Source organism: Haliaeetus albicilla, chromosome 8 (genome assembly GCF_947461875.1).
Source record: "Haliaeetus albicilla chromosome 8, bHalAlb1.1, whole genome shotgun sequence".
Lineage (NCBI taxonomy): Eukaryota > Metazoa > Chordata > Aves > Accipitriformes > Accipitridae > Haliaeetus > Haliaeetus albicilla.
The window spans coordinates 2445542-2451541 of record NC_091490.1 but is presented as its reverse complement, the minus strand read 5'-3'; the positions used below and the strand labels follow the sequence as shown (position 1 = coordinate 2451541).

At 46.4% G+C, this 6000-nt stretch overlaps 1 protein-coding gene across 3 annotated transcripts in view; it reads left to right on the top strand.

Moving 5' to 3' along the window:
• The first annotated feature begins 1231 nt into the window (after positions 1-1231).
• The window catches only part of LEPR (leptin receptor), a 46227-nt gene continuing 41458 nt past the window's right edge, over positions 1232-6000 (top strand). The window contains exon 1 of one of the 3 annotated variants that reach the window (XM_069788492.1): positions 1232-1401. The gene's annotated coding sequence lies outside the window, so the exon portion shown is untranslated. Of the gene's footprint in view, positions 1402-1427; positions 1737-6000 lie in introns of those variants that run through there. The other 2 variants (XM_069788493.1, XM_069788491.1) reach the window with 2 other exon arrangements.

Here is a 6000-nt window from a genome sequence, read left to right as displayed (position 1 = left end):
CAGATCCAGACAGCACTGATTGTTCCCTGAAGGTTCTCTATTTAGGTAAAATAGTCCCACTCTGCATGAAAAAAAAAAAAAAAGAAAAACATAAGGAAATTTAATGACGGTTCTTCTATAATAATCATAGCCTAATGCATTATCAGAGCAGGAAAATTCTGAATACCCCCTCTCCCTTCTCCTTGAACCTACCCTGGACAAACTCCTGCAACGCCTCCCACGCCAAGCAGCAGCATCATGACGGCCGGGCAGGGAAGCGGCGCGAGGCTTCTCGTGCAAGGAATGCGTGCGAGCTTTTTCTGTGAAACCACCTGTAATCTGTGCGCTTTACGGAAGAGAGAAGCGATGCCATGTGCCTTGACCGACTTCTCGGCGTGAAGCACTGTGGCCTTAACCCCCTGTCAGCCCACCCTGGAAGGGGCTGCGGAAGGTGTGAGGGAGCAAAGGGCAGGATGGCCCTGGCCTGGCTTTGCACCGCAGTGTGGCAGCTCGCGATGGTAGCCGCTCTTCGGTTCGGGGGGACTCACCTGCTCGGGTCTAGCCCTGTCCTGTGTCCGAACCCCGCGGGTCCTGCCTGTCCACGGCCCTCGCTTGACACGCGTCGCATATCACTCTCTGAAGGCTTAAATTTTATTGTCTTCAGTGACGTGCTATTCATGAGAATCATTAAGTTTGGAAAAGACCTCTAAGATCATCAACCCAACACCACCATGCCCACTAAACCATGTCCTGAAGTGCTACATCTATGCATTTTTTGAACACCTACAGGGATGGTGACTCCACCGCCTCCCAGGGCAGCCTGTTCCAGTGCCTGCCAACCCTTTCGGTGAAGAAATTTTTCCTAATATCCAATCTAAACCGTCCCTGGTGCAACTTGAGGCCGTTTCCTCTCATCCCATCGCCGGTTACTTGGGAGAAGAGACCAGCACCCACCTGGCTCCAACCTCCTTTCAGGTAGTTTTAGGGAGCGATAAGGTCTCCCCTCAGCCTCCTTTTCTCCATTTCCCTCAGCCACTCCTCATAAGACTTGCGCTCGAGGGGAACCCGCCCCCCAACCCCATTCCCTGCTCTGTGAGGGGGCTCGGGCCGCGTTCCGAAGCCCCACCGCCCCCGGCATCTTGTGTGTGAGGAGACCCCGTCCCCGACCCCCGAGGGGGGGGAGTTACCGGCCTCTCCCCGCCGCCGCCCGGCCGTGAGGTGGAGCGGGGCGGGCGTTAGGACGAGGCGGGGCCGCGGCCAGCACCGTCCGGCGGCGGCGGCAGCGCGGGCTCCGGCGGGGCTGCTGAGGGGAGCGGGCGGGGCGGCGGCGGCCGGGGCCGTCCTGCTCCCCGGCGGGCGGGCGAAGGCGGCGAGACGTGACCTTGGGCTGTCGGTTAAGACTCCGGGAACGAAGCGAAGTAGGTCGGTGAATTTACTATCGTTTCTGTAATTTGCGGCTTTGCCACGCGTGACAGCCGGCGGGGCTGGGGGCTTCCCGCCTTTTTTTCCTGCCGGCCGTGGGGGGGGTGAAGCAGTCACCCCTCAGCCCGGCGGGCCGGCTCCTTCCCGCGTGGTAGTGGGCAAAGGGGGGGGGGGGCAGCCGGAGGGTAAAGGAAGAGCTGGGTGTTTTTTGCCAAAATACACGCAGAGAGCGGAACACAGCCGGTGGGTGAGCCAGCGGTCTTTTCCCTCACAGATCAGCTCTCGAAAGGACCGGGCAACTTTGGAGGGTGGCGTGGTGTACCCAAAACAGACCTGTGAGTTTTTTTAATTTTTTTTTTTTTTTTCTCTTGAGGCTTAGTGTCTGAAGCAAAAGAAAAAAGAAATCTCCCCGAATGTGGGTTGTGAGTCACTGATGCTGCAGAAGCCATTATATTCCATTCTGATAGAAGAGCACTTTGGAAATTTAATGTTAATTATTGACACAGGATTTATAAATAGAGTTTATAATGGAAACACCGAGAGCCCCTAACTACCAAGTATGGCTATGATATGAAGGAGTTTTAAGTGCCAGATAATTACAGGACCTCTGCTTCCAGCTGCGCGTAAGGAAAAACTAATGTATGTTCATCAGTGAAAAACAGCGAGAGCGAGCGTTTATTAAAAACGCTCTTCCCTATTGCTGACTTAAAATCAGGAATATTTATGAAACTTGAGTGTCTCAACTTGTGCGTCATGAGCGTGCACAAACTTCACTACTAGTGGAGATGCAGGAGCAAACAACTGCTGTGCTGCTGGATCCTCTGCCTTCCGTCTCTGCCGTGGGCTGGTGAAGGGAACCTGTCGTTGAGCAGCGTGGGTGTCTGTGAAATGAGGGGGTGGTTTCAGTACAGTCAAGAGAAATGGTACAATCTGGAGAAGCTCTCTCGAGTTTGGGACGTTTTGCTGTTGAGTTTCAGAAGAGAGGCTCCGTCAGCAGACTTGGAGCCTGGTTTTGTAGCTGTGCTGTTGGGCACAAGTGAGACAAAGGTAGCTCTGCTGCTAGTTCTACTGTACTTGGTGTGTGGGGAGACATGCAACTTGGGTTGCCCTGGTTAAAGCTGTAGTATTAAAAAGCAAAATTATTCAATGCAAGTCCTATTCATTGCTAGTTTGTATGTTCCACTTATCTGAACTCTTTATTAATAATGTTTACGCATCTACTAAATGACAAACAAATGCAATGAAATTCCGTGCCCTGGAGGGCTGACCAAGAACCACTGGTCTTGCCAAAACCAGCAGGACTGGAAAGTCCTCCGTGCCCTTAAAGAGCAGGCCAGAAGACGCTGTGCATAGGCATTATTACTAAAATATTTTTATGCTTTATAGAGATCTTTTAAATATTTAAAAACAGCTGTAGTGGAGTGCTTGCAAAAGTCAGGGACAGTTTGTATGCTTGCAGTATTATGTTCCTGTTTCCCATTAATGAGCAGCTGTTGTTTTTTGGGGAGGGTGGGAATAAGAAAAAGAAAAAAAGAACTCCAGACCCTGTATGTGCGTGTGGTACATTACTTGAGGAAAAATAGGAGATACTGGCAACTGAGTTTCTATACATTTCTGTAGGCTTTGAAATTGCTCATTGGAAACCACTAATATGTAAGGTTCTGATCTTGCAACATTTGCTCATTTAGTCTCTTTGTCCCTGTAAAAGACAGTGAGAATTTCACAGTTGAGTTTATTGGTGTCAGGATTGTGGTACTCCGCTTAGTTCAGGATGGGTTGTAGAGGCTTGGCACTCTTAGTCACCAGTGCCACCCTCTGTTCACTGATGTTCCAACTGGACAGGTAGACCTGCCTCATACTGCAGTCCTCTTCGCATTAACCCTTTTTTTTTTTGTGGTTCAGAAAGGAGACATACAGAAATGTAAGTTGTCAGGACAAGAAACTGAAAAAAAAGGCGGCTCCAGAAGGAAAAGGAAAACTTCCAGTACGTTTTCCATGCCCAGTGAGCAGGTGTTTGTGGATCACCAGCCATGCTTGTTTCAGGCTGCGCTGAAAATGTTTCCCATGCTAATATGCCAATGGTTTGTATGACTTCTCAGCCACTGTGTAAAGAAAAATGATCTTACTTTCATTGGTGTCCTCCTTGCTCGCTGTATCTGCTGTGTTTTGTTTTTTAATTGTCAGGGCAAAGACTCTACTTGCTGAAGTTTCTTTTGTGCTGGTTAGCATGCAGAGGAACATACTATTTACCTATGAAGCGGGAATATTTCTTGTACGCAGCAACAGTGAAGTTGGTGGTTTCAGAATGCAGCATGTTGAGACAGATGTGTTAAAATGGACCCTGATTCCTTCTGTTTGTATGGATACTTCCCCAGCCACACGTAAAACCATTTGTCCTTGCTGTGTTAACTTACTCTCTCTGGGATGGAGCTATAGTTACAAGTTTTAATAATTCTCCTTTATTTAACTTCCTGTTCCTGTAACACTTCTTGTAAAACTTGTATTCTTTCTTACAATGACGTTAGGAATTCTGCTAAGTTCAATATTCTCACTAGAAAAGATACTGGGTAGTCCTGTCCAGTCCAGTAGTACATTCATCTTGTCCTGGGAATTATCTGTAGATACCTGTTTTTACCCAATTCCTGTGTAAAGTTTACACAAGTGATACCGAACTTTGAACAGAAAAGGAGCTAATGCTGGTGACATGCAGCTTACATTGCTTTTTTACTATGTACAGTGCTGTTTTTTGTTCATGAACATTGTTGGAACCAGGATTGAAAAATAACACCTTTGTAAAAATTGGCAGTAAAATGCAATAGAAGTAGGAAGAGAAGATGTCTCGAGCTGTATTTCTGCTTTCTGGTCCAAATATTTTTAATTATGGTTAAATTAGTGCTGATGTCAGAAGCTCTTTGCTCTATCTGGTCACTTTTATGGCAGCAGGAAATGAAAATGCCTTTATCTTCAGTAGGCTGCATAATTACAACTTTCCTTCTTTGTGATGTGTGTAGTTCTGGGGATCTGTAGTTGCTTTCTTTTCAGTCTACAGTAGGTATTGCTTGGGTGAAACTAACACAGCAGCTGCTCTTAACACAATTAACTCTTTGTCTTCTTACTTCCAGGAACAAATGAGAGATGATGCTTCACATTGTGCTTTGAAATAGTACAACGAAATATGTGTAGTTACCAAAATAGTGGCTCTTTTCCTTTAAACATCTAGGAGCAATAGGGCTAAGATATCTGGGTGACAGCTTTTGCTTCTTGCAGTGCCTGTGATGGGGAGAGCAAGTGATGGACCTTAACTTTATGGATTATTTAGAGCTCTTGATGGTGGAAGTTTTTTACTTGTCTTGAAAGTGAGAGCTTTAAAGCATTTGCAATAGCATCCATGACATATTGATAACTTTATAAGCTTTTCAAATATATGTCTGATTTTCTTGTACAACATATGGAAGTGATCTCTGCCAGTTTCTTCCTGAGAAGTAGTTGGGCTATGAACAGCAAATTTTTGTTGCACCTTTAAAAGAGTAACAAGGACTGTTTTTCATTAAACCATACATTTAATAGTATGAATAGTGTACGCTTGTGTCAAGTAAATGATTTTAAAAGGTTATTTTTTTTCTTCAGTCAGAAACTTGGGAAAAAACTAGATAGCTTCCATCATAGGCTTTTGGAAATAATCCCAGCCTGTACCTTTGTGAAATGACTGACTTAATAGAAGGTTGTAGCTAGATAATTCCTCTGGCCTTCATGGCTCACCTATTAGGAAACAGACTAATGGAAGAGTCACAGGTAAGGTTGGCCTCCTAACAGCTGTGCTGAGAGGCAAATTTTCCTCTGAAGTAGGGGTTGTGAAGCACTGCCTTTGAAATTTTGAGCTTTCCTCTTTAATTGCTCAAAATGTAGCTTAAAATGTACTCTGATTATAACCGGAGTGAATGGGGAGAAAAGTGGATGGGACTGACTTATCTTGCAGACCAAAATGAAGATGGTCTGTGCTGAAGAAATGGCTTGCCTCCATCTCCAGCCCCAGCTAAATTTGCAAGGGCTTTCCTTGTGGGAGAGCTTGCAGGGAGACAAGAACACTGAAATATTGTAACTTCACTGGTCAGTTGTCTGCTGCTTCAGCTTTGCCTGTTGCATCACCTCTGCTTTAAGCCCTGGTCAAGGCTTAAAGCAGTGTCAGGGTCACTGGGTGATCATATGAAAGTCTCTGGTGAGGGCAAGAGGGAGAGGAGGGATAGCTCCGAGCAGAGGGTGGCTTTCCTTATTGTAACCAAATTCTTTGGTTTTATTAGCAGCCACTGGTTCCTCTGTGGGTCTGACCTTCCACTCTGCCGAGGCTTGTTGAGGTGCTGCCCTGGGTGAGACAAAGGGGATGTACTCAGACTGTGCACTGACAGGAGTGGTAAAAACCAGGAAGGAATCACCCTTTTTATCTCCTTCTGGTCTTCTGTGTCCACATATGCTTTCCTTCGAGGCTGTGTAGCCAGTACGGAAACTCTCCCACCACAGTAGTCTGTACGTATCGTACAGTGCATATGTATGTATAGCACAGTACATGCACCCCCAAACTGAAAGGCCAGTGGATTACCTAGC